Below are 22,390 nucleotides of genomic sequence, written 5' to 3'. Positions count from 1 at the left end.
AAGCTAAGTCAGATTGTAAAGAGGAGTGGGGGAGATGACCTGTAGCTGAAAAACTTTGGTGTCTATTCCCAATCCGCCAGTCATGCCAGGCCTGTGCACAGTAATACTTGTAGTCTACTTTTATTGTATCAAAGATTTAGGCCACAAACCTCTTTTCTGATATAAGAAGCTCATTAGGGTTAAAGAGCTGAAGCATGCTGCTCATGAAAAGTGAAGTGAAGCAACTAAACAGGGGGAGACCCAGAGAGTTTTTTTTTTTCCAAGTCTTCTTTGCATAAAGAAAATGTTCACAGATGAATTACTCTCTCTCTGCAGCTGAGTTCCAGGTTTTCTCCTGTTTGCTTCTTGGGCTATAGATTATTGAAGCTGGACATGTGTTTCTGATATTCAGTTATTCATTATCTATTTGACTCATTCCTTTACAAGCCGACACCGAAGAAAGTAGGGTGTCAATGGTGGGATGCTGTAGCTCACTGAAAGCAAATTTTGAAGTTGTAATTGTGAGTAATTCACACCAGAAACAGCCAATCAGGGAACAGAAACAATATCATGTGGTCTATGAAGCCAATTAAAACTAACCATCACAGCTCTAATTTTGAATTTCAAATATGGAATCCTTCCGGTGAACTGCTTGCAGATGAATTTTAGTTCATGAATTATTCATGAAAAATGTTTGATGAGTAGTTATGAATATTGAAGGAATTCATAAAAGCTGTTTTCAGACAATTTGCAATTAGAAGAGAGGCAAAATTAATCAGATACATCCTTCTGCTGCGAACTATCTGCCTACTCTCAGTTTCAAACATAGAAGAAAGAATGAAGATGAAAAAGGAACAGATAGGCTGATCAAAGCAGGGAGTGTAAGAGTGGAAGGGAAAGGCCACTCTTGAACCTTCATAAACAAATCATCAGAGTAGGAACATGGCATGTGAGGAGCGGGAACGTTGGGAAGCTCACCATTGTAACCAAAGAAGTGGAAAGATGTAAGACCGAAATGTGTGGAATCTCAGAGCTGCATTGGAAGGGTAGGAGTCATTTCATGGTGTCGGATGGATACGCAGTATATATCCAGGATCCAAGAAAAGGAGAGAAAGTGGGGGTGCAATTAAATGTAATAAGAGATCATGATGGCAGAGTCCTCACTGAAGACGATGCTATTACTGTGCCAGTCTGTATGCCTCACCCAAGTGACTCAGACTCATGGATGCCTGAAGGACTGCAAAAGTGAGAGGACTAACTCTCCACACCAGCCCAACCTGCCTGGAGCCTCAAGGGAGCCTTCCCTTACCACCAGCCCAACCTGCCTGGAGCCTCAAGGGAGCCTTCCCTCACCACCAGCCCAACCCTCCCAGAGCCCCTGCCCTCCCCTTTGACCCCATTCCTTATCTTTGGATTAGGGTTCCATCCCTGCTTCCTGGATGCAGCTAGCCCTGGTGCTGAGAGGAGCCACCACCTTGGTTTCAGGCAAGGGCCCATCTGACAGCACACCTCATGACACAGTGTTGGACCCAAATGCCAGCCAGCCCAGCCAGGATGCTGAGCACGTCTTTCCAGCTAGGTTTTAAAAAGTAGGAAGGCAATAACCCTGCCCCCTCCGGTGCTTATGCTCATAATATAGGGTGACAGAAAAGAGAGTATGGAGCTGAATCCATCAATCCTGCAAGAGGAAGTGGTGTGGGCTATTAAGAAAATGAAGCCTGGGTAAGCAGCAGTAGAGAATATGTCTGCAGAATTGTTAAAAGCAATTTAACAATTGGTCTTATTGGAAAATTTGTAATGATGTACAGATGACTAGAAATTGGTTGGAGGACTAGATGAAGGGAATTTACTGCATTCTGTTATATCATACCATCGCCCTGATGTCGCACGGGAGCAAAGTTCTGCTCTGAGTAGGAGTGGTATGGAGAGTCGTAGTAGGGGACAACCAGCAGGAGGTGGATGGGTAGTGTGTGGCAGATCAGTGGAAGATCAGCTGTTGAGTGCTTGAAGTTAGTGATGGATGGTGAAGACTTCTGAAAATTCTACTATGATGTCACCAATATTCAGATGTGAATAAATGCATTTACTTACCTACTTAGGGAACAAAAGGCTATGTGTGGTTTACTGTGTCGTCCTGTTTTCCAGCTGCCTCATTCAACACCAGAAGTTGCTAGATTTCTATTTGGGTTTGTTGCTGGCTATAAAATAACCCATTTTTCCCCCTCTGATGGTATTCCTTATTGGTAGGATTCCCCTCCAAATACTGGGGGGTAGGGAGGAGAATGCCCTGCTGCATTCCCTATTGGGATGAACAAGCCGAACTGCATCTGCCTTCAGGATTTTCTGGCCTTCTTGTAGACCAGTGGTTCCCAAACTTTAACAACCTGTGAACCCCTTTCACTAAAATGTCAAGTCTCGCGAACCCCCTCCTAAAAATGAATATTTCCAGGGATTTTCTCCTTTACCTGAGTATAAATTATAAAAGCAGTGATCTTGGAAATATAAAATTTGTTTTTATGACATGCTTATTACACACTATTTATTATTAATTATTTATAATTACATTTTTATTTCATTATGAAAACGGGAACATTCTTGCAAGATCTCACTTCCGTAGCTTGTATCACTTTGAATAAGCCTGTTATGAGACAAGGCTCCTATGTTTCATCAAGGAGTCTCAGATGTGAAACAGCATAAAGGTATTTAAGAAGCCAACTCAAAGAGTTCCTCCTACATAAGCATTCAGGTCTTGAGTAGTTCGGGCAAACAATGCACATTACAACAAAGCTTAAACTTGTTCTTCATAATAATTTTAAAAACAATACTACCTGCCTATTTAATTTTAAAAACAGCAAAAAATATCCACCTCCCTTTCCATTTCTTATAAGGAGTCTTGAAGTTTAAATCTCCTCAGTGTGATAGATATGCTTGCTTTGATCTGCTTAGCTCTTGGAAGTCCAGGGGCTCCAGGCTGCTGACCCCGTGCTGTCTGGGGTCCCTAGGAACAGTTCTGTCTGCCATTAGGGAATTTTTCCCCGAGAACCCCCGGTAACATTTCGTGAACCGCCTGGGGTTCACGAACCCCAGTTTGGGAACCACTGTTGTAGACGGCTAAATGAATAAGGACCTCCTCCTTTCCATCCCTCCCATTTAATTTCAGCACTTGGAATTGTAAAACATGAGCCACAGAGGGATTCCTGGCTGGAAAAAAGCCGGTTACAGTTGTGAATGATTTAGATCTCATTGTACAGTGCTTCGCTCCCAGCTGCTTTCCCTTCTCAGTTTGGGACAGAAATGAACATATGGTTTTAACTGATTGTGTGTGAATGAAGCAAAAACACAGGATGATTGCAGGAGGCTGCACATCCAGCATAAAATGAACAAAGGACTAGAAGCCAGGAACCCTTGAATTCTAATTTCAGCAGTGCCATTGATTGAGTGTAAGGGCCTTGGGAAAGCCACTAATCTCTCTGTGCCTTGATTTGCCCCATCTATAAAACTGGTATGATATTTATCTGCCTCAGTGGTTTTGTGAGAACTGTCTTAGTGCTTTGCAAATGTAGAGCTCTGTAGAACTGCTAAATATAACTATTAGAATTTACTTGCATGGTGATAGCTGGCTTTTTGCCTGCCTGGGAAATAGTGTTATGTTACCCATTTGAACCTCTCTAGCTACTGTTCTTGAGTCAGAAATAGAACATCTGCTGGCAAAAATGAGTTGCAGATTCTTAGTGGACAACCTTTTTTTGGAGGTAATGATTAGACAACTATCTTTCACAAACTGTATTACCTTCCTTTCTAGCTGAGCTCCATCAACCCTGTCTCTCCCTTGATAACGGTACCTCTACTGCAACCCCCTCGGTGTCCTCATGGGGCTTTGAGATCAAATTCCCATGCTGCACAAAGAATGGATTAACTTTCTGCTAATTTTCTTATTTGGGAAATAAAATTGTACTGCTAGCTACATCTGTCAAGCTCCTCTGTTCTTGGGGATGTCTATATGAGAATTAGAAGAGAAAATGAGCAAAAAATGGTCTCCGGTTTCATGGCAAGTATTATCATTAGGGTGTCCGCACTCTGCTCCTATTGAACTTCCCTCTAAGTCTTTCTCATGCTCTCTCTCCATTCTAGGAAAGTTACTGTCTCATTCCCACCAGGCACAGTGAACACTGTTTAGTTTTGTTGGCTCAGATATTTGTATCCATGCCGTTTCAATCCAATGGCTTCAACATCAGGAGTGCTGCTCTGGGAACCTAAGGTAATGCCCGATGAACTTGATTTCTAAATAGGGCAGTTTTTGTTTCTCCGCGGATTCACTCCCTGGTTTCAACTGTCTAAGATATGGGTAACATATTAACATCGTCTACGGAAGTGTACTTAACATACCCACCTCCTGACAGCTTTAGCTGTATGTATAACTCCAGTCATTGGCATGACTCAAATGGAATCATGACCTGTATAGTGTATCTAGGTATTTATAATGCACCCATCACGTGTTATCTGTGTGCAGTGATATGGGCAGTACTCTGCACTGAAAGATTATGTGAATGTGCAGGGAGATGGGAGGGGAAGAACATTTTGTGGTATTGGGGGATCCTCTTGAAGGAACAGACCCCCATTTCCATAATTTTTTCACTGTTGATCTCTGAAGGTCTCTCATCCGCGTTTTATCCTCTGCCCACTTCTCACCCTTCCGGGCTGGTGCTGCAGCCACCAGACAGTGCTAAGTCCCTTCTGCACCCAGTAATGACACACTCTGATTGACCAGGGGGACCATAGATGAGGAACAGGTGACCCTCCTGTCCTTTCAGAGGTGAAATACACCGGGTTCCCTTTTCTAGCAGGATACAGAACTTTTTCATTGGACTTACCCTGAGACTCCCCATTGGGAATGGCTGTATGTGGGGAGGCTTGTTTCAAGGACACAGAGGACAGAGGAGGTAGGAGGACTGCTAAAGAAGTGCAATAGATTTATTTATATTTTACCTGATGTCAGCCACATCTGAAGTAACGTTTCTCTGACCATAGTCAATTTGTGGTGCACTCACTTTGGTTCTGAAAGTAAATGTTCCTGGGGTAATGTGTGGAGCTTTTTATTTCAGAGGTGACATTAAATCATCAGACCTTACGGCCAAAATACCAAGGCATGGCTTTATGTAAACTATGTCCCTATAAATACAGAGGAAAGAAGAGTCTAATGTTTAAAGTTTGCCTCTTCCCATGCCAGCAGCCCTGTGGGCAGACAGGAGCTGCTGGTGAGTGCACTAATTGGGGGAGAAATAGTGAATTCAGTCTTGGCTAGGTTTTATTTTTATCCCGTGTTGCAAGCTAGTGCCTTCCCGGCAGACGCAGAATAATCAGGTACTGATTTCTGGGGAACTTTGGAGTCTCTGAAGATGTTTACTCCCCTTATAGCTAGCTCATTCAGGTAGGGGGAAACTGATATGGGAAAATCCAGTGACTAGCAGTGTGTGGCAGCAAAGTGTTGGTCATCCTTTCGACAAAGGAAAGGGGGCTGAAGGAAAGCAATAATGGCATAGTGATCTCACTGTTGTCATGTGCAGGCAAAGAACTACTGCTAGTCAACACAGAATGGATAATGCTATTGATGCTTTGTCCTCTTCATGGCTGTCTTTCAGACAATGAGCTCAACGAGCGTTACAAATATTTATTAATGAAGGAAACTTTGCAAAACTTCTTTGAGTTAAGTAAGTAGTAGCCTGCACACGTCACAGAAAGAGGTTGACACTTGTCTAAGGCTGGATTTCACAGTGACTCAGTGGCAGACTTGGGAAGAGAACCTAGGAGTCCTGGCTCCACACCTCCCTGCTCTAATCCTGTGAAGGACGAGATGACATTAGCTTTCATCTAATACTCTCATGAGTAGATCTGATAGGAAGGGTGTGACGGTTTGGGGAATCTATGTACAATGTATGAATTCTGATTGATGTTATATATATATATGTATATGTATATATATATATATAACATCAATTTATTTATAGCTCTAATCCACAGAGAATATTAAATCAGCCATTTGCTAATAGGGACAATGTCATGTACATTACACCCCAGATGTAGGATATAGGAGAAGTAAAAAGTCCATTTCCTGCCATACATGACACTTTGTGATGATGAAAAATTGGAGAAAAAATAAGGAATCCCAGATGTTTAATGCACAATCTAAAAATGATTCTGGAAGTTAGAGAAAACATGTGTAGCTTTACTTCAGTAATGGCGGAGATGCTAGAAACACTAATTAGAGACAGACTATTTTATCTGCTGTTCCTAGTTGCTTAAGAACTGTCAGAGCTCCATTTAAAAATTGTATGGGAATTGTCAGGGTACATTGCTTGTCCTATGATGTCTTTCACAGTGTTGTTTGAAGATCAGCTTATGGGAAGGCCAGCTCTAACATAATGGAAAGAGATCTACTGGCACAAGTAGGGATATATTTTCCTGCAAGTAGGCCCTATCTAGCTAGCTATCCATCCTAGGTACTTCTCTGGCTTCCATTACTGGAGAATCTGAGCATCTTACAATCTTCACAACACCCTTGTGAAGTAGAAACAGGGAAGCACTATTATCCTCATTTAATATATAGCCTGCCTGTGCCTCAGTTTCCTAAGTGACTTGCCCAGAGTCACACAAGGAATCTGTGGTAGAGCAGAGACTTGAACCCTGGGTTTCCCAAGCTTTAGGTTAGTGCCCTGATCACTGGACTGTCCTCCTTCTTAGGCCTTCATGCTCAGACCCAGTCTTATTCTTAGTAAGTTAAATATTTTGACTTTTATAGAGGGCAAACCTCATAGCAAAATTTAGTTAAAATATCAGTCTAGGATACTGATTCCCTCTGTGGTGGGAAAATATTTAATATTTCAATACCTGAGTGTGACAGGGTTGTGCTGAAAAATGTGGTTGAGAAGTTGGTTAAAAATAATAGTCTTCAAATGGGAAATGTGCAAAGATCTTCACCTGTGAGAGACAGGGATGGGAAACAATCTGTTCCTGTTTCTCAGCGTCAGAGCAGAGAAAGTGTGCAGTTGTAGATATGGCTCTTTTGATGCTGGGTTTATTAGAACCACACTGATGCCAGATGTCAGCCTTTTCTTCTTAGGAAGTGGGCACCAGTGAGATTTCTGGAAGCTGTGGCTGAGGATGTGAACCTCGTTCCTCTCTCAGCATTGAGCTCAGCAGTTCTGACGCGAAGGGGATGTTGTGGGGTTTGGGTTGAGGGCAGAGTAAGAGGAAGGGTTATCAATGAACATCTGTCGTTCTAAATCTATCTGGAACAAATAGCAGCATCAAGCCTCTAAAAAACCCCATGATCTTTGGCAAACACCCACCAAACCAATAATTAGTGTTGCAGTGGCACTTAATGACCCCAACCGGACTGGAGCCCTCTTCAGCCAGGTGCTGTACAGACCTATGATAAAGGACAGATCCAGACTGCTGAGAATTTCAAAATTGGCTGGAGTATTATGCAGCCAATTTAAAATTAATGCGAATCTGGTGTCCCAATCCCCCAGGAAGCTTTTGCAAATCACAGCCCACAATCTATAAATTAAGGCAAAGTGCAAGAGGAGGGTAAACAAACAGATGGAGTGATTGGTGACGGAGGACAGGATAGCAGGAATATGAGCTTGTTTTTGCTGACACTAAGTGAGCACAATTTGTAGGTGAGGAGATGGCTTTATGCTGAAAAAAAATAGAACTCCCATTAACCTGCTCTATCTCTGTACCTGCCTATCTCCTTTATTTCACCCATCTCCGTACCATCTAAGCACTCTTCTCATGTACCCATCATCTATCACCAGCCTTTCATTACTTGCAAGCAATAAACACTTAATCCCCCAAATTAGTACATTCTGGCAGCAAATAAGAAAAACCCGACCCTTCCCGAACCAATCTGTTAAATGAAGCAAATGTTGTAAACACCTGAACGACTCCATAACTGGCTTCAACCACCTCCTCCTTCCCACCCGCACCCCAGAGTGCTAGATATAAATGATTCAGCTTTGTTAAACAGCACTGTTCAAATAATAGCCTCTCATTCAGATGGCATCAGCTTTTGCTATAAGTTTGCACAGCAGAGCTGTTTTAAAAAAAACACCACAAGTCTTTGCCTGATTCCTTTAAAATCTCTCTTTATTTTCTTAGGTTACATTACAAAACCCCCACATCATCTGGAAGAGGAGATTTCCAGCGAGCTGCGCTGAGAGGATGCACTGGGAAGCGCAGGGGAATGAAGACCTCCTTAAGAGAGAGGAGCTCCTGCCCGACAGCCAGCTGAGGGTTAACAAAATGAACAGCTCTTGTGCGGGCAGAGTATGTTCTTGGCAGTGAGCGGTGGTCTGTGTTACAGTATGTGAGAGCAGGAGTGTGGAGCAGCTCATTTCCATTCACCAGCTGGCAGGTTGCGCTTAAATCTCAGGATCCAGTGTCTGGCTGCAGCGAAGCATCCCCCTCCTCGCCACTCCAAACCTCATCTCTTCCTCTGGATGGGGGTCCTCTCCTCTTCGCGGAGCGGGATTTGACTCGGGGATGCTGCCGTGAGGAGTTCACATCTGCAGCTTTGACAGGACTTCCCCCGACTGTCTGAATGAATGAATGCCTTTCAGAGCAGAACCAGGTAAAACACTCAGCATTACTTTCAAATTCTTCCAGTCAGCCTCCTGAAAACAGGATGGGCCAAATACAGTCCTGGTGTAACTCTGCTGCAGTCAGTGGGTTTGACACCAGGGATTGGATTTGCTCCATTGTCATGACACCAGGCAGATAACTCGCCAGGTTGGTCTCTTAACATGAGAAAAGTATAGCTCGTTTTTGGTGGTAATCTGTTAACACTGTGTCCTGGTGGAGGTCTATTGGCTTATACACTGTGCATATGGATCATCAAAGTTACAGCAAGTGACTAGTAAAACTATTAACATGGACTGTAGAAAAGGTTGTGATGGGAAAGGTCTGCTTGTATTTTTGGAGGGGCTTGGTGGTTCTTCTCATCTGCTCTGATGTACAGTGTTAGGTGTCCTTGTGATAGGCCCCCTGTTAACATGCTACACAACACAATGATGGAACATGTATGTGAGTGTACATGGAATGTGCTACATTTTCATACCAGCGTATCTCCTAAGACAGCCTATTTTGCAGAGCTCTTGAACACTGCAAAACACTTTCTCCATCTCTTTGGAGAATTTAAAAATCAAGCTTTCCTCCCTGGTGCTTGTCCCTTTTTTTGTGTTTCTCGTTTTGTGCAGTTTTGCTCACAGAACACAAATATTCAGCTTAGAGATTCAAGTATTTGCCTTGGAAGTGCTATGCTTAGTATGGTATGGGACACCACTTGATGCAGCAGGGCGATCAGTTAACCAATCTCTCTCACTGGAGCCTGAGCTCAGAAGCAAGGAACAAGACATAAAACAGTCTGACCACCCCTTTCATAGCTAGTTCTGTGCATACATATGCCATTGCTTTGCATTTTTGCCTGTGATGAGATCAAGAAATTAAACTAGTAAATAACAATCATCTTCTTGTATTTTATGACAAGGTATACCATTTAACACAGCAGGTGAACAGGGTTCTCAAACCTCATGCCAGTACCCTGACACAGAGGCAGTTAAATAAGCAAGGATGTGAGCAGATATTCATTATTCTGTATGAATGGAACAAAAGGAGACTAAACTTAAACACTGCATCCAGAAGATAAAATTTACAGCAGTCTAATTTTACTAGGAATGATGCCTTTAGTAAAGGCCTATATGGCCCAGAAAAAAATAGGTTAATGTATTCTGAAATCCCTAAGCCTGCTGGTTGAAATTTTCTGAATTTCAGTGTTTTGACAACAGGAAGAAATATAGATTAACCTTCCACAAAATGTTTCCTGTTTTTAACCAGTTTATAAGGCTAGCAAGAAAAATGTCAAATTTTGAAGTTTTGATGAAAATTTTTAATGAAATTTCAAATTCTGAAAGAAAAAAGCTGAAAAAATTGACTAATATTTTTATGAAATGTTCTGTTTTTTTCTCTTCTCCCTGAATAGTCTCCACTCCCTCAGAGATTCCATGGATGCTTCAAACCTTGCTCCTGATTATAAGAATTGCAGTCACCCAGTCAGAGCAGGGAGAAGATCCATGTGACTTTTGTGACTAATCATGTCTAACCTACTCATCTTATATTTGATCTATCAAGTACTAAATATTTTCACCAAACAATTTTCAAATAATCCATAAATTAAAAAACAAACAAAACAAAAACCAAAACACTTCCCAAAATAAATACAAATAAAAATCATGGAGTTAATAAGAGGAAATCATGACTGTAATGTTAACCTCCTGTGATTATTAACATTTCCCAAACAGAAAGAGGCTAAATTCAGCAGGTAAATGATTCTTGTGAAATTATTTGCTCCACTCTTTAATATTTTATATACTATATATAAACAGAATGGCTGTTCAGATATGTGTCTCATTTTAACGGAAGCAAAACAAAGTTTTCAAGAGTTTAGATATATGGTTCCTCATTCTTTTTTTGGTCATATTTCTTACAGATACAGATGGATAAAACAGGGGCTTGTGGATTTGGTCTTGCCAAACCCAGGAGTGATTTAGGACTGGGGTCTATTTATTCTTATCTATTTATTCCTTTCCTGCACTGCAAAATTCAGGACAAGGAATGCGGTGGTTGAGTGGTTTCATTTTTGGCCCAGCCATAGAAAGAACATGCTCCTTTCTCTTCAATATTGATTTCCTCTATAAATATACAAATTTCTCCACCATTAGAATTAGTTGGTAATTTCAGTCCACTCCCAGGAGCTGAAAGGTCAGGTAGGATCAAGGGATCTTAATTGGCTTATAAGCGCTAGAAGGAAGTACAATTAATAATAATACCTAGCTCTGAGGAAGTCGTTTTCATCAGTTGATCGCAAAGCCCTTCTCAATCTTTAATGCAGAGCACCACATAATGGATGATCCCTAAAAGAACATGCGGGTGTCAGGGAGACACCCTGTTCAGATTCATTCCAGTCCTGCGTGAAATCATCATGCCTCAGATCCTACTACTTGTCTGATCAAAGCATCCCTTAGTGCTGCAGCTCCCTGGCTGTGTCATCTGTGTTCAATGGGAAGCGGGCTGGTCACATAGGTTTGGATCTTTTCCTTGTGCCCAGCTGCTGACTTTCACTAAAAGGCAGCTGAAAATGCTTTTCCCAATACATTTCCATGTAAGCATTCGCAGTAGCTGCCTCTGGTTCATGCTGTGATCATGAAGGGAGAGGAGATATTCTGCATAATCGTGACTGGGAGGGGTGGTGTCCACAGGACAATCTCGCTATTAAGAGGTGGTCCTTGCTATGGAAAACTTTGAGAATCCCTGCCTTAGCTCATAGCATCAATGCCAGGAGCAACATGTTCTGCTATCAACACTCATGGTGGCTAGATGGTGTCCTGGCTGCTGGACGGAGAGAGGATGTTAGCACAGTTCTCAGGGAGAAGGGAGTTACTGTGGGTCAGTGAGCTAAGAGGAGACGGGGGGAAGTACATACAGCAGCAGTGAGAGAACCTAGGCAAATATTGCAAAAAGCATTTTCTAGGAATATTGGTTCAAATTGTAAACAAATTAATTTAGACTGTCTGTTCCTGTGAGCGGTCTACCTTTTGGGAGCATTTGTGGAAATGGAGAAATTTAAGCAAATGCTGGGGATAATCCTTAGAAAAATACATTTAAGAAGAATTACTGTCCATAAGGCCTCACAAAGGAAAAGGAAAGCTGATTTTGTACGTCCAGTCAAGGAACAGAAACATACTGTGACTTGGATGACCAATCACAAAGCTCAAATGTAGGGTTACCATATTTTGAGTGTCCAAAAAGAGGACACTCCACGGGGCCCCGGCCCCGCCCGCGCCCCGCCCCAACTCCACCCCTTCCCCAAAGTCCCCGCCCCAACTCCGCCCCCTCCCCTGCTTCCCGCGAACATTTGATTCGCGGGAAGCCTGAAGCAGGCAGCAGGTAAGCTGGGGTGGAGGAGGTGGGGGCGCGGCCCAGTCTGGCCCCCCCAACCGAGCGTCTCCCTCCGGCCCCTGCCCCGGCGTCTCCAGCCTGGCTCAGCTCAGGCCCTGGGGTGCCGCCCCTGGCCCAGCACCGCCGGCCCCCGGCCCAGCACCGCCGGCCCCGGCCCCCGGCCCAGCACCCCGGGCCCCGCATGTCCCTATTTTCCCGGACATGTTTGGCTTTTTGGGATTTCCCCCTGGACGGGGATTTGAGGCCCAAAAAGCCGGACATGTCCGGGAAAATCCGGACGTATGGTAACCCTACTCAAATGTCCACAGTGAGCTGCTTATTAATGAGCTACAGAGCTAAAAATTATTTAAGAACATAAGAACGGCCATACTGGGTCAGACCACAGGTCCATCTAGCCCAGTATCCTGTCTTCCGACAGTGGCCAATGCCAGGTGCTCCAGAGGGAATGAACAGAACAGGTGATCATCAAGTGATCCATCCCCTGTCACCCATTCCCAGCTTCTGGCAAACAGAGGCTAGGGCAGGGTGCGCAAACTACGGCCCGCGAGCTGCGTCCAGCCTGTCAGACGTTTTAATCCGGCCCTCAAGCTCCTGTTGGGAGCGAGGTCGGGGGCTTGCCACGCGCCGTGCGTGCCATGGCTCCACGTAGCTCTGAGAAGCAGTGGCATGTCCCCTCTCCAGCTCCTATGCGTAGGGGCAGCCGGGGGGCTCTGCATGCTGCGGCTAATGAGAGTTGCAGGGGTGACTGCTGAGGATGGGGCAGTGTGAAGAGCCGTCTGACTGCGCCTCCGTGTAGGAGCCAGAGGGGACATGCCACTGCTTCTGGCAGCTGCTTGAGGTAAGCGCTGCCTGGAGCCTGCACCCCTGACCACCTCCCCAGCTGGAGCCCTCACACACCCCCTCGCCCCAACCCCCTGCCCCAGCCCTGATCCCCCTCCCACCCTCCGAACCCCTCGGTCCCAGCCAGGAGCACCCTCCTGCACCCCAAACCCCTCCTCCCCAGCCACACTCCAGAGCCCACACCCCCAGCCGGAGAACCTCCCCAACCCCCATTTTGTGAGCATTCATGGCGCGCCATACAATTTCCCTACCCAGATGTGGCCCTCAGGCCAAAACGTTTGCCCACCCCTCGGCTAGGGACACCATCCCTGTCCATCTTGGCTAATAGCCATTGATGGACCTATCCTCCATGAACTTATCTACTTCTTTTGTGTAGAAAGTAGTCTGTGCAAGCTGCCATAAGGCAGATCATGCATTAATCAAACAGAAAAAGAGGCAGAACTTATCAAATTATTTGTTACATTTCGTTTGTCTCCATCTCTAGTATACAACTAGCAAGAGCCTTGAAGAAACTCCATCAGAGGCTGATATCTATAATAAATGCCACCATCCCCAGCAGGAAATGCATAGTCTTGAGTGCACTTGGAAGGATGCAAAACCTGATTAATTTGTAGGGAATGTTTTCTAGTGTATATTTGGTCAGACTTTATGCCAAGATTATATTTATAAAATATAAAGGGTTAATAATTGACTATGGACCAGTAGCTGTTATAAGCATGTTAGAGACATGTTACAGTTGGTTATAAGCATGTCAGTGGAAGATATAGAGGGCTTTAAGCCATGACTATAAGGAACCTATCGAGCTATTGGACTCCAACATCTATAATAGTTAACCATTAATAAATGACTAATAGATGTTTTAATAAACTCTTTATGAACCATTTATAAATGTGCCCTTAACATTAATTATGACGGTATATTCTGTCCCACTGCTGTTGTGGATGGGGGCTCTTAGCCAAGCTTATGTATTGTCTCTGTTCTTTAACTGAATCCGGATTACCTTGATCATGGGAACCAATTTGTGGTGCACAGTGTGCTGGAATCTTTGGGTTTTAGTTTAAAAGAGTCTAGTGTGAGCGGTAGGATAAAACTGCCATGGAGAAAGGCAGTCTAAAAAGACAGATAATTCTGTGCTCAGTCTTGCACTGCCTGAAGGGCATTGTTATAGCTACACACGCACACGGTGTGTTTGAGTTCTTTAGATGAAAAGATGTATAAATGGAAAGTAGTATTGGATTCCATCACCCCCGCTTACATGCACTGACACCCTGCAGGAGTCGCACTTGAATGCATGTGGTCATGCATCACCCTTCTGTGCATCCTTCCACATGCACAGTCTTGTGCATATTGCTCTTCCGTGTGTGTCGCAGACTGAGTACACCTTTCCCTCCCCCCATGCACTGTTACATCATGCTTGTTCATGTCATCTATGCGTGCACTCATATGCTCGCTGTGTGTATTGCGCTTTCCCATAGTCAAGACATACAGCAGTGCCTGTCACATGGCCTTGTTTAAGGTCTTGTCAGCTCTTCTGGTCCAAACACCTGCTGTCATAGGATTAAGCTGTACACCAGTTTGTTATTAAACATTTTCTTCCCCTTGGATCCTGGTAAAGGGCTCTTCCTGAGAGCACTGTTTGTTTATTTTTACAGTCACTTTAAAAGCTCATTGAATGCAAATAAGGGAAGGCAGTTCTTCACCAGTTCTTCACACCTTCTCTTGCATGGCCATAACTCAAATTGGCTTTTTTTTTTTTTTTTTTTAAATGAACGTTGTCAGTCCTGTAGTCTCTGAGACCAGCTACTTTTCTCCTGGTATGTAAACAACATCAGACACTAGGCACACCAAATTGGCAAAGAATCAAGTAGGAAATTGACTTTAGGCGCATGACCAGTAACTTGTTTATTATGCACATCTGCTGAACCTCATCACACTCAGTATCTTGAATTAACGTGAAACTAAGTATATTCTTGAGCTTACATCCGCTGACGTGAACCGGAGCCTGGGCATTCTCTTCACTGGAAGCAGAATCAGGCCCTATAGTTTTACATGTCAGAACATGATCATTAGGCTCTACATTTTAAATAAGTATTTAAAGGTATTTAATGTGGAAGGATGGGATCTGGTGGTTAGGGCACTAGTTTAGGACTTGGGAGACTTGGATTCAAGTCACTGCTCTGCCATAAATTTCCTGTGTGACACTGGGCAAATCACTTAGTCTCTCTGACCCTCAGTTTCCCATCTGTCAAGTGGGGATTAAAGCACTGCCCTGTCTCACAGGGGCATTGTGATGATAAATACATAGAATCATAGAATCATAGAATATCAGAGTTGGAAGGGACCTCAAGAGGTCATCTAGTCCAACCCCCTGCTCAAAGCAGGACCAATTCCCAGCTAAATCATCCCAGCCAGGGCTTTGTCAAGCCGGGCCTTAAAAACCTCCAAGGAAGGAGACTCCACCACCTCCCTAGGTAACGCATTCCAGTGTTTCACCACCCTCCTAGTGAAATAGTTTTTCCTGATATCCAACCTGGACCTCCCCCACTGCAACTTGAGACCATTGCTCCTTGTTCTGTCGTCTGCCACCACTGAGAACAGCCGAGCTCCAGTTTGAGCAACTCACATAAAAGATTGTGAGTTGCTCAAACACCGTGGTAATGGGGACCATAGAAATACCTTCGGTAACGGGTAGACTGGAATGGTTATTGCATCAGACTAGCACTATAATCTCCCCCTTTCCTCTCTTGGGCATTTCACCCTTCCTTTAGTGTTGATACTTCTAGCAATATGATGTCTCTTCTCTTTCTTGTGGAAGCCTGATAGATTCTTCCCACTTAAGATCACCAGTGGCTGACTCAAATGTTTGGTCTTGATCCACAGTTTTTTGTTTTGGTCTGGCTGCTGTGTCCTTCAGTTATCACTTCACCATGCTTTGGATTGAAGGTGCTATATGACAAAGAATGCAGTGCAGAAAATCATGTCATGCACACCGAATGTTACAGCGTAACAATGTTACAGTGGTGTATTGCTGTGCAACTTGCACACAGTATGTCACTGTCATTGTTTCTGCTGTGGCGTTGTCACCCTTTCACCCCAGTTCTGTAGTCTCTAAATATTGGCCCACATTACAGTGCATCACATTTCCACAGCTGTGCAATAACTAATAATGTTATGCTTCCACACTGCAGCTGACCATCACATAATCCTTGTGCAGAGTTTCACCATTATTGCACTGCTATGCTGTAGATGATCACCAGTATGTACTCATGTTGGTGTCTCCCCATTATGCACTCACAGCACGGGTATTATTATTACACTGTTCCACTGTACTGTTGAACAGCACTGTGGCATATCTGATTCCTGCTGATCACTGGCGTGTTCTCTGTTGTCGACCAGTAGCGTTTCACTTCTGTTTCCTGGATGTATTGTACAGGCCCTTGCGTATCCCAGTCTTCCTAACCCCTTCTCTCTCATATCCCTTGGAGTTTAGCAGGATTCCTGACAAGGAATTAGGCATTTAAACAGACAATAAAAATACACAGAGCTCTAATAATAAAGATTAAAAAATAGCAAGAGTTTTGGAAAGGTGAGGGGATATAAAGACTCATGCTCCAGGGCATAAGCCAACCTCTACTCATGGAGGTCAGGAGGTAATTTTGCCTGTGCACAGGTTATTCCATAACTGCGTAATTCAGGGCTTCTTGCACCATTCTTTGAAGTAGCTGGTGCTAGCCATGATGAAGACCGTTCTGGACAAGACGGACAATTGGTCTGATGCAGTCTGGCAATTCTTACTGTTCCTGTTCTGTCTGTGCATCTCAGATGGATATACTTCAATATAACACATGCACCTGGCTCCTGGGCAATCCTCCCCCATTGTTCTTTTTTTCTTCCCTTGGAGAGGGATGGGTCACTTAGTGCCACTTGTTTCCTACATGTGCTGCATTAGAGGGACGGGCGAATGGAAATGCCATTGTGAGATGCATATCTGATACGACTCCAACCGTCTTCCACCCCTGATACACCCTGAGGGAGAAGCTAATACAAAAGAACAAGCTGTCTTTTTTCCTTTTGATGTGACACTTGTTATTGTGACATATGACACAGTAGAAAGGCCAGAGACCCGCTAGCTGTGAGAACCTTACTGCCCTATTCTCCCCTTAAGCAATGCAGGAGCACGTTCCCAAAAGAATTATCAACCTGATCTGACAGGCCTGGTTTCCAAGCTAATTGTATAAAATGTGGGACAGAACATGTATGGGAAAGGGACACTTCTTCTTTAATACCTTAAGCCTGTCCTCTACAATTGAACTGTCCAGGTGGCTCAGAACCTGAAGTAGCTGGAGCCCATTGGAGGAATATTTACTATGGGTGACAGTGAACACAGCTGGATGGGGAAGTGAAACCAAAAGTCCTGTGTGCAAGTTCAGGCTGCAATGCTGATTAAATCTGAGATAAATGTGGAGCCCTCCATTCCTCCCCCTCAACTGCCTCTACATTTCCATTTCGAACTAGGTCATTTGCAGAAACCATGCCTATTTTGCAGAACCAGGTGACTGCAGTTTAACCACATGTTTTTTCCATTCCAGTTCCCCTTTCAGGAATCAGTGGCATTTTTTTAAAAGCAATTTTTATCTGAAAGGCTGCAGCAGGGCTCATGTTATGAAAGGAACTGGTGTCCCTGCAAGCCTGGAATCCAGACTTTCATTTGATGATGGCATGGAAAGATTTGCCTCTGGAACTGTCTGTTAAATTTCCTTTATTAGCTCTATGGTGGGGAGACAAGAGATGAAAAGTAGCGTCAAACATTTAGAGACAACCTGCTTTAGAATTAAAAATTCATCAGTGAACAGCCTTGGAGTGTTGCTATGATTAAGAGTAAAAAAGCACAAAGTTCAGCTAATGAGCCGTAGGTCAGCTGAGACAGACTCTAAGAGATAGACCTTCCTTCAGGGGTTCATACAACCTTTCACCTAAATGATTCTTGACCTTTCCTCTTGTATGTCCTGAGTAAATTTCAAGCAGGGGCTTGGTGAAGAAGCGAAGAGCAAGGACTGCACTGAAAGGTGAAGGGGAGAGACAGATAAAGGAAAAGACAAGAACAGACTAATGGAGGGAGATTGAGGGAAAGTAATAACTTAGATTGTAAGCTCTTTGGGGCAGGGGACCAGCTCTTTGGGGCAGGGGACCATCTCTTTGTTCTGTTTGTACAGCACCTAGCGCTGCGCACTGGGGTAACTCGAGTTCCCAGGTGCTACCCCTGTACAAATGATAATTGCACCCAAGAGGTTGAAAGTGTTACAGAGGAGCAGGCAAGAGGAAAACAGAGAAAGGCGGATGAAAAGCAGGCAGAGATGGAGGAGACAGAAACAGGAGTTGGGAGGGAAAACAGAGATGAGGACAGAAAGTAAGGACTATGGTAGGTGAAAGAGGATGACCTTGACTTTGGATACTTTGGAGTGTTTTCCTTCTTTGCATCTTGTGCCTTAAGTGGTAATAGCAGAGATTAAGTGAGCTGGAGCCATAACAGACACAGTCTGCCTTATCTCTAGGCTGTCTCGTTTAAATGACTGAGCATATTCATTAGTTAGCTGGATCTATTTTTACATATTTGCAAAACTTAATTTAAATAAATGACCTTGCATAAAGACATTTTCATCAGGATTGCACACGCAGCCACCCACACATCCAACCCTGGGAGGGTGGAGCGCTAAGAGAACAGACCTCAATTAAATGTAAAGTATCCCAAGGTTTCTCTCACCAGTGAGCATTCATGTGGAATAAGAGTTTTAAACAGGGATCTTTATTGCATCCTGAAAAGGGCTTTCATTGTATGGCAGAGAAGTCTGCTGAATTCCGTTTCCTTTGAGGTATAGTGAGATTGCTTAAAATGTTCTGCTTCTCTGTAGGTTAGTACAAACTGGCTTTGCCTAAGGGCCGGTCTTCATATGAAATTATTCTGGAATAAGTGTGTCCATGCATGGAGTTATTCAGGAATAGCTACTGCACTTGAAATTCACACCCTCTCTTAACCCAAATTAACTTTCAAGAGTAAATGAGCCGTAGGCGGCTGGTCCGGATGTGTCCAAAACATGCCTGTGTTGCAGCCATGCGTGTGTGTGCTGAGTAGCAGAGTAAAGAGTTTATTTTCTAGGAGAGGCCAGTAGGTTTCAGGATATCTATGTCATCCATGCTGGCGGCTGTGTGCCCTACTCCTGCTGGCCCCCACCCCCTGACGAGGTAGACATGCGTGTGTGTGTGTTGTGTAGCGAGAGGCGCTGCATCTCTTCGGCACAAACACACTCCACAGTGCACACGGCACAGCGAGGTGGCAGTGGCCAGCAGCAATGGGGCACACGCAGCAGGGCCGGCTCCAGGCACCAGCTTGTCAAGCAGGTGCTTGGGGCGCCCGCTCCGGACAGGGGCGGCACGTCCAGCTATTCGGTGGCAATTCGGTGGACGGTCCCTCACTCCGCCTCGGAGCGAAGGATCTCCCGCTGAATTGCTGCTGCAGATCGCAATTTCGATCGCGGCTTTTTTTTTTGGCTGTTTGGGGCGGCCAAAACCCTGGAGCCAGCCCTGCACGCAGTCACCCTCACGCCAACTCTGCTAAGTGTGAGGAGGGAGACAGCTGACCGGTTGTTTTCCAGCCTGACTGTTGTAGTCGGATCCTGTCCGTTTCAGGTCTGATTACAGGGATCTAGGCCACCATCAAGCTCCCATGATAATGTAGGTGAGGTTCCCTTCTTCCTAACCCCACTCAGCTGGTGAGTGCAATCTGCTTTGTATTGGTTGCATTTGCAGTATGAGGTGCAATTGTCAAGCTATTTGTGCATCTTGTTTGTAGGGGAGTGCTGTGTGCAGCACGTTTGCATGCCATTTTGTGTAGCATGTGTCTGGGACAATGGCGTACAGCTAATATTTTATCATGTAGTATGTCTCCCCTTCACAATTCAGGATCAAGCAGGACTGCTGGGGTGAGGGGGCAAAGGGGGAGGGGGGCTTGCCCCAGGCCCCAGCTTGAGCAGGCCCCTGAACTGAGTGGAGTTGCGATGTGGCCCATGTGGTCACAGCACCACTCAGGTTTGCCCCAGCCGCCCTTCTGTCACGACGGACCGACGGTCAGCCAGGCCAACCCTGAATGGCACTGAGCCCCGATGTGCCAGGTCGCAATGCCACTCACTGAATTTTGGCCTAGCGGCCCCTCTGTCATGGCAACCAGGTTGCAGCTCCCAGCCCCGTGGGACAGGAGCCAACCCACCGATGCAAAGTGAGTTCAGTGTGGGCTCGCTCTTCAACCTCATGGTGAGGGTGAGGGGGGCTCAATTTCAGATTTTGCACTAGGCCCCCGCCCCAAATCTTTGTGTGGCCTTGGAATCAAACCCAGTATGTAGTGCAGGTAGAGTTGCTTGTCTTGTGACATTGCAGAGTTTTTAACTGTTTTGGTACTGCATGGGGTGTTTGACATCACAGTGTGTGGCATATTGATGTGGAATAACCATGTGTTTTGTGTAACGGTGCTCATGCATGGCAGGGCTGCATATACTGCAGGCTGATGAACAGTTAAGTTGGGCATCAGCAGCAGCGTGGGTATATCATTAGCTTCACCTTCTAGGCCCTGATACTGTGAAGAGGGATATCAGCAATGCTAAAAATAGGAGCTGTGTGCCCAGTGAACAGATTCCACAAGAAGAGAAACAACCAAGCTTTTACTCGTGTCAGAATATTTTTCTCTTAATGCTACTGCAAGGGAATCTAAAACACTGACACATACACACAGAGGAAATTCTTCCAAGTGATGGAAGCTACATGCAGACTCATTCCCTGTATGCTCAGAGATATGAGTAAATAGAGGATTTATAGGCAAACAGAAAGAGAAGGCAGCCAAATCTATTTTTAACACCTGGCCCGTGTGTGTCTGCTGCCTGCTCCCTTCCTCCACTGGATTTCAGTTTCAGTCCAATCAGCTGCCCTGGCTTTGAAGTCAGAGCACCTTTCATCGTGCTCTGACAAAGCTCTACATTTCTGCTATGTTTGCCTGCTAGGTTCAAAGCCATTTAGAGTTTTAGGAGCAGGTCTGCAAACTCTGATTCCAGGAAAGAAACCAGAGACCCTGCTAGGGTTAGTCTTGATTAAGCAGTTGCCATTCAATAATAATACTTGGCCCTTGCAGCATCTTTCATCTGATGATCTCAAAGCACTTTACAAAAGTGGGCATGTATTATTCCCATTTATAGTAGGGAAATTGATGCACAGAGAGAAAAGTGTTTTTTGTCCAATGTCACACAGATGGTAAATGGCAAAGCTGGGAATAGAACCCAGGAATCCTCACATCCACTCAACTGCTCTAATTATTAGACCAAGGGGTCATGTCAGATGTGTTCATGAAGTGACCCCTGTTAATGTTCCACTGCAACTAACCATGGGAGAGACCAAATCTGGCAATATTAACAAGACTGCAAAAGAAGACATAGAAACGGATGTTGATATAAATGCCCCCTCTCAGGGTCTCAGTCAAAGATGGCACTTAATTGTCAGTTTCAGTGTGGAGGGATTCTCTACAGAGAAGGCTGACGTTCTGTCCAGCATGAATGCAGACATCAAGTGCTTTCTAGAGACAGTAGCACCCAGGGTCCCTGGCAGTCATATCACTGTGAACATCAAAAGCAGCATCTACGACAGCACAGAAGACTGGTGAAAAACACTGCTGTGAAACACCATGGTACAATGAAACTCATGGTTTAACTCAAATAAAAGTAGATTTTGTTTACAAACCACCAAATGAACAGTTTGTGTGGCCATCTGACTTCCCGTGCCAGAAGAATCCTGCTTTGTTATAGGTGACTTCAACAGTCGCAATGCTATATGGTGATTCCCCGAGAAAGACAACAGTGGGGAAGAAGTTGAGAAGTGGAATGCAACAAAAACTTGAACTTGCTCTACAACTCCAAGGGCAAACGTACCTTCCAAAGGGCATGATCAAACAAGAGGCACAGCCTTGACCTAGCCTTTGTTACCTCTGGGGGGAAAAAACCCACCTGTTTGACTTCGATCCCTTCAATGAAGAAATCATTGGGCTTGCTGAAAGGCTTATGAGAGACTGGAAAGGAGCTGCAAGACTGTTCTTCTTAGGCTAGGTCTACACTACGGGGGAGGAGGGGAGGGTGGACCTAAGATATGCAACTTCAGCTACGGTGGATTTCTGGAGTCGACAGCAGAGCCATCGGGGATCGATTTTATCGCGTCTTCACTAGATGCGATAAGTCGATCCCCAATAGATTGATTGCTACCCACCGATCCGGCGGGTAGTGAAGACGTGCCCACAGTGTATGCCCAAGGTGCTCAAGTGACACGTGACCAGGATTCATCACCGAATTTGGTCAAGTGGTTAATTAATTTAATTTAATTAATGGAGATATCCCATCTCCTAGAACTGGAAGGGACCTTTAAAGGTCATCGAGTCCAGCCCCCTGCCTTCACTAGCAGGAACAAGTACTGATTTTGCCCCAGATCCCCAAGTGGCCCCCTCAAGGACTGAACTCACAACCCTGGGTTT

General features: G+C 44.7%; 1 protein-coding gene across 2 annotated transcripts in view; it reads left to right on the top strand.

Annotated features, from left to right (window-relative positions):
* GRAMD1B (GRAM domain containing 1B) overlaps positions 1-22,390 on the top strand; it is a 295,443-nt gene that overhangs the window by 63,687 nt on the left and 209,366 nt on the right. The window contains exons 3-4 of one of the 2 annotated variants that reach the window (XM_042851911.2): positions 4,111-4,237; positions 8,140-8,611. The gene's annotated coding sequence lies outside the window, so the exon portion shown is untranslated. Of the gene's footprint in view, positions 1-4,110; positions 4,238-8,099; positions 8,612-22,390 lie in introns of those variants that run through there. The other variant, XM_008164547.4, reaches the window with a different exon arrangement.

This window comes from Chrysemys picta, chromosome 16 (assembly GCF_011386835.1).
Source record: "Chrysemys picta bellii isolate R12L10 chromosome 16, ASM1138683v2, whole genome shotgun sequence".
Classification (NCBI taxonomy): Eukaryota; Metazoa; Chordata; order Testudines; family Emydidae; genus Chrysemys; species Chrysemys picta.
Note: the sequence above shows the minus strand (reverse complement) of the source record. Positions and strands in the feature narration are given on the sequence as shown.